We start from the raw sequence: 6164 nt of genomic DNA, 5'->3' as shown, positions 1-6164 counted from the left end.
AGTTACTTATATATTTTGAATATTAACCACTTGTCAGACTATGGTTTGCAAATAAATTATTTCATTTTGTAGGTTGTCTCTTCACTCTGTTGACTGTTTCCTTTACTGTGCAGAAGTTTTTGATTTTTTTTTATGTGTTTGTCTATTTTTGCTTTGGATGCCCGTACATTTAGAGTCATATCTAAAAATCATGCTTAGACCAGTGTCATAGAGCTTTTCCCCTTTGTTCTTTTCTAGTAATTACACAGTGTTAGGCCTTTCATTTAAGTCTTTAATCCATTTTGAGTTGATTTTTGTATATGACAAAAGATATGGGTTCAATTTCATTGTCCCGCATGGAGATATCCAGTTTTCACAACATCACTTAATTGAGAGACTGCCTTTTCCTCACTGTATGTTCTTTGTGCCTTTGCTGAAAATCAGTTGCCCTATAAATGCATGTATTTACTTCTGAGCTCTCTATTCTTATCCATCGATTGATGTGTCTGTTCTTATGCCAGTATCGTGCTAGTTTGGTCATTAGAGCTTTGTAGTAGATTTTGAAATTGGGTAATGTGATGCATCTGGCTTTGCTTTTTGTTTGTTTGTTTGGTTGTTTTTTTTTTTTTTTTTTTGCTCAATATTGCTTTGGCTATTTGGATTTTGGATTTTGTGGTGTGTATGTGGTGCCATATGAATTTTAGAATTGTTTTATTCTACTTTTATGAAAAATATCCCTGGTAATGCATTAGGGATTGCGTTGAATCTGTAGACAGCTTTGTGGAGTGTGGGCATTTTCGCAATATGAATTTATCTAATGCCTGAACTTAACATATATATTCCCGTTTATTTGTGTCTTCTTCCGTTACTTTCATCATTGTTTTACAGTGTTTGATGTGCAGAGCTTTCCCCTCCTTGGTTAAATTTATTTCTAAATATTTTATTGTTTTGTAGCTATTAGCAATTGCATTCTTGAATTCATTTTTGGATAGTTAATACTATACAGAGATGCTATTAATTTGTATATGCTGATTTTATATCCTGAAACCTTACTGAATTTTTTTATTAGTTCTAATATTTTTGGTGGAGTCTTTAGGGTTTTTGTTATATAGGTTATCATCTGCCCAGGCGCAGTGGCTCACACCTATAATCCCAGCACTTTGGGAGGCCAAGACAGGTAGATCACCTGAGGTCAGGAGGTCAAGATCAGCCTGTACAACATGGTGAAACCCCTTGTACACTAAAAATACAAAAATTAGAGCATGGTGATGTATGCCGGTAATTCCACCTATTTGGGGAGGCTTAGGCAGGAGAATCATTTGAACTCGGGAGGCAAAAGTTGCAGTGAGCTAAGATTGCACCACTGCACTCCAGCATGGGTGACAGAGCTAGATTTTGTCTTTAAAAAAAAAAAATCTGCAGGCATCTAATATTATGTTAAATGAAAACTGCTAGAGTGGGCATTATCATCTTGTTTTTGACATTAGAGGAAAAGTTTTTAACTGTAAACTGTTATGTATCAACATAAGGTACGAACTTGTCATGTATGGCCTTTCTGTACTGAGATACCTAATTGGTTGATAGTTTTTATCATGAAAGGATGTTGAATTTTGTCAAATGCCTTTTCTGCCTCTCTTAGGTGATCATGTGGGTTTTTTGTTTTACATTCTGCTAGTATGGTATATCACATTTGTGGATTTGTTTATGTTGAAATATTTTTGCATCCCAGGGATAAATTCCACTTGATCATGGTGAATAAGGGTCTTAAGTTTTTCTTTGATGGAAGACATCTAATTATTTATTAAATCTCCTTACTTATTATTTATCTTTTCTGATTTTCCCTTTCTTCATTATTCCGTGTTGATAAGCTGTATGTGTCTAGGTATTTATTCAATTTGTTAGTGTACAAGTGCTCCTAGCACCCTCTTATGATTATTTGTATTTCTGTAGCATCAGTTGTAACGTCTCCTTTTTCATTTATAATTTTATGTATTTGAGTCTTCTCTCATTTTTTTAAGTTAGTCTTGCTAAAGATTGACCAATTTTGTTTATTTTTATTTATTTATTTGTTTTTGAGATGGAGTCTTGCTCTGTCGCCCAGGCTGGAGTGCGGTGGCACATTCTCCACGGCTCACTGCAAGCTCCGCCTCCCGAGTTCACGACATTCTACTACACGCGCCTGCCACCACGCCCAGCTAATTCTGTTTTTCTATTTTTAGTGGAGACAGGGTTTCACCGTGTTAGCCAGGATGGTCTCGATCTCCTGACCTCGTGATCCGCCCGCCTGGGACTCCCAAAGTGCTGGGATTACAGGCATAGTCTGTTTATCTTTTTAAAAAACTAACTCTTATGTGTGTTGATGTTTTCTGTGATTGTTCTAGTCCGTATTTCATTTATCTATATGCCGATCTTATTTCCTTCATTCTACTAACTTTACACAGTTTGTTCTTCTTTTTCTAGGTCCTTGAGGTGTAATGTTCTTTTCTTTTCTTTTCTTTTTTCTTTCTTCCTTCCTTTCTTTCTTTCTTTCTTTCTCTTTCTTCTCTCTCTCTCTCTCTCTCTCTCTCTCTCTCTGGAAAGCGTGAACGCTGTACCCCACTACCGCTAATTCTGCAGTTCAGTTTCCTACATTTGGGGAAATCACAGGGGTCAGCATATCCGGACTGCAATGGATAAGCTTCGCCCTGGGAAAACCGCCTTCATGATCATGGTATCTCCCCTGCCAGGTAAGTATGTGTTTGGTTATTTCTTTGATATATTGCTTCTGTTTTCATGCAGGTGTTTATATGTTTCATGTAGGTCTAACTTCACTCTTAGAACCATTTTTGCTGCATCCCCTAACTTTTCATATGTTGTTTTTCTATTTTTGTTTGTCTCAATATGTTTATAATTTTTTTTTTTTTTTTTTTTTTTTTTTTTGTTGAGACGGAGTTTCGCTCTGTCGCCCAGGCTGGAGTGCAGTGGCCGGATCTCAGCTCACTGCAAGCTCCGCCTCCCGGGTTTACGCCATTCTCCTGCCTCAGCCTCCCGAGTAGCTGGGACTACAGGTGCCTGCCACCTCGCCCGGCTAGTTTTCTGTATTTTTTAGTAGAGACGGGGTTTCACCGTGTTAGCCAGGGTGGTCTCGATCTCCTGACCTCGTGATCCGCCCGTCTCGGCCTCCCAAAGTGCTGGGATTACAGGCTTGAGCCACCGCGCCCGGCTCCAATAATTTCTCTTTTAATTCTGTTTTACTCATTTGTTGTTCAGAAGCATGTTGTTTAATTTTCACATATTGTGAATTTTCCAGAATTTCTCCATTTATACCGTTTTATTCATGCCATTGTGATCAGAAAAAAATCCTTGATGTTATTTCAATTCTCTTAAAGTTGTTAAGACTTGTTCTGTGCCTAACATGTGATATGATTCTAAACCAACATGTGTATTCTGTCCCTATTGGATGGACTGCTTTGTATATGTTTCTTTGGTCCATTTGGTCTAAAGTATAGTTCAAGTTCAATGTTTTGCTATTGATTATCTGTCTGGATTATGTGTTCATTGTTAAAAGTGGTATATTGATGTCCCCTACTATTGTTATATTGCAGTCTATCTCTTTCTTCAGATTTATTAATATTTGCTTTATATGTTTAGATGTTTTGATTGGTGGTGCATACATGTTTATAATTCCTACATCTCCTTGATAAATTGAACCCTTTATCATTATATAACGATCCTTTTTGTCTTGTTATACAGATTTTTACTTAAATAAAACTATAGCTACCCTTGCTGTCTTTTGACTTTCATTTGAATGGAATATATTTTTCATTCTTTCACTTTACTGTATTTGTGTCCTTAAAAAGTGAAATGACTCACATAATTGATTTTTTTAAAACTCTATTTAGCCACTCTGTGTTTCTTGGTTGCAGAATTTAATCTGTTTATCTTCTAGGTAATATATTGATAGGTAAGGGCTCACTAATGCCATTTTGCTCATTGTATTCTGGTTCTTTTGTAGATCCTTTGTCCTTCTTTTTTTTCTTGCTGTTTTCCTTTGTGATTAGATAATATTCTCTAGTCGTATGCCTTAGATTTTCTGCTTTTTACCTTTTGCATATCTACTATAGCTTTTTTATTTGTGGTTACCATGAGGCTTAATGTAAAACATTTTATATATTATATAGAAGCTATTTTAAGCTGATAACAAACAAGTTTGATTGCATAAGATAACTCTACATATTTACTCCACCCACATACATTTTTATAGTTTTAATACCAAATTTAAATATTTTTGTATTGTTTATCCCCTAACAAATTATTGCAGCTATTATTTAGTAGTTTTGTCTTTTAATCTTCATACTAAAGACAGAAGTAATTTACACACCATCATGATAGTGTCAGCATATTCTTAATATGGTTGTGAAATTATTTTTACCTGTGAGTTTTATACTTTCATTTTTTTGTTCCTAATTAGCATGTTTTAATCTCATCTTGAAGTACTACCTTTAACATTTTTTGTAAGACAGAGCTGGTGATGATGAACTCCCTCAGCTTTTGTTTGCTTAGGAAATCTATCTCCTCTTTATTTCCAAAGAAGAGCTTTGCCAGGTATGGTATTCTTGGTTCACAATTGTTTTCTTTCAGCATTTTGAACATGCTTGAATATTTGAATATTTCAAAATGTCCATTTTGAAAGTGGAATAATAATTCCACTTTCTCCTGATCTGTATCTGCTAAAAAGTCCCCTACTAAAACTACTGAAACTCCCTGATACGTGATTTGCATCCTTTGCTGCTCTCAGTATCCTGTCTTTGATTTTTGACAGTTTGATTACAATGTCTTGATGTAGACTGTTTGGATTGAATCTGATTGGGACATTTAGCCTCTTGTATCTGGATATTTATATCTTTCCACAGATTTGCAAAGTTTTCTGCTATTATTTGAATAAAATTTCTGCCACTTTTCCCCCCATTTCTCCTCATAAAGTTTCTATGATTTGGGTTTTCCTTTTTGATGCTATTCCATAAATCTCATAAGCTTTCTTCTTATTTATTTTGTTTTCTTTTTTCTGCTTTCTCAGTCTATTTACATTACTTCAAGTTTACAGATTCTTCTACTTGATTTGCTGTTAACTTTCTGTATTAACTTTTTTTTCCATTCATTGTATTTTTAGGCTCTAGAATTTTCTACTTGATTTTTTTAATAATGCAAAAATTATTTAATGATAAATAAAGATATTCACAGACTGAAATAATTAATTTAAAGTATTAATCATTTAATAATTATTATTATAATTATATAATTTAAATAAATAATTTTAACTACTAAATTTTTCATTTCAAATCACTTATCGCTTGTCTGATTTCAATAAGTCATTTCTCTGTATTTTCCTGAGTTTGCTGATCTTCCTTAAAATAATTACTTTGTATTCTTGGTCAGGAAGTTTGTAGGCTTTCGTTTGGGGTCAGCCTCTACATTCTTGTAGTGGTATTATGTCTTGGTTTTTCATATTTCTTGTTGTCTTATATTGATGTATGTGCATTTGATGGAGTAGTCACCACTTGCAGACTTCACAGGCTAGTTTCAGTGTGGAAAGATCTCCCCCTAAGTGGAAAGAGAGGCTGGGAGCAGAATGTGATGGTTAATATTAGATGTCAATTTGACTGAATAGGGAGATGCCTAGATGGCTGCTAAAGTATTTTTCTGGGTGTGTCTGTATGGGTGAGTTGCCAGAGGAGATGGACATATAGGTCAATAAAGTGGGAGAGAAAGTCCCATCATCAGTATGGGTGGACACCATACAATCGGTTGCCCACACAGCTAGAGCAAAGCAGGCAGAAGTAGGAATAAGCAGCTTGCTGATTCTCTCACTTTCTTTCTCTTCCTGTGCCAGATGCTTGACTCCTCTCCTCCGGTCCTTGAACATCAGACTTCAGGTTCTTCGGCCTTTGAACTCTGTGACTTGCACCAGTAGCCTCCCAAAGACTCTTGGGCACTTGGGCTCAGACTGTGGGTTATGCTGTCAGCTTCCCTGGTTTTGAAGCTTTCAGACTTGGACTGACCCATGCCACTGGCTTCTTTCTTTCCCAGGCTTTCAGACAGCCCATTATGGAACTTTGCCTTTTATCATGTCAGCCATTCTCCCTAATCAACTCCGTTTTATATACACATATATCTTATTGGCTCTCTACCTCTGCAGAACCCTGAAT

At 35.7% G+C, this 6164-nt stretch overlaps 1 non-coding gene across 1 annotated transcript; it reads right to left on the bottom strand.

The window, feature by feature from the left end:
- Positions 1-2549: 2549 nt before the first annotated feature.
- LOC117073922 lies at positions 2550-2713 on the bottom strand. Its single transcript, XR_004433462.1, has one exon. It is a non-coding gene; the product is annotated as a U1 spliceosomal RNA (small nuclear RNA).
- Between the last annotated feature and the right edge of the window lie 3451 nt (positions 2714-6164).

This window comes from Trachypithecus francoisi, unplaced genomic scaffold (genome assembly GCF_009764315.1).
Source record: "Trachypithecus francoisi isolate TF-2019V2 unplaced genomic scaffold, Tfra_2.0 Lachesis_group4, whole genome shotgun sequence".
Lineage (NCBI taxonomy): Eukaryota > Metazoa > Chordata > Mammalia > Primates > Cercopithecidae > Trachypithecus > Trachypithecus francoisi.
This window is presented reverse-complemented; position numbering and strand designations above follow the sequence as displayed.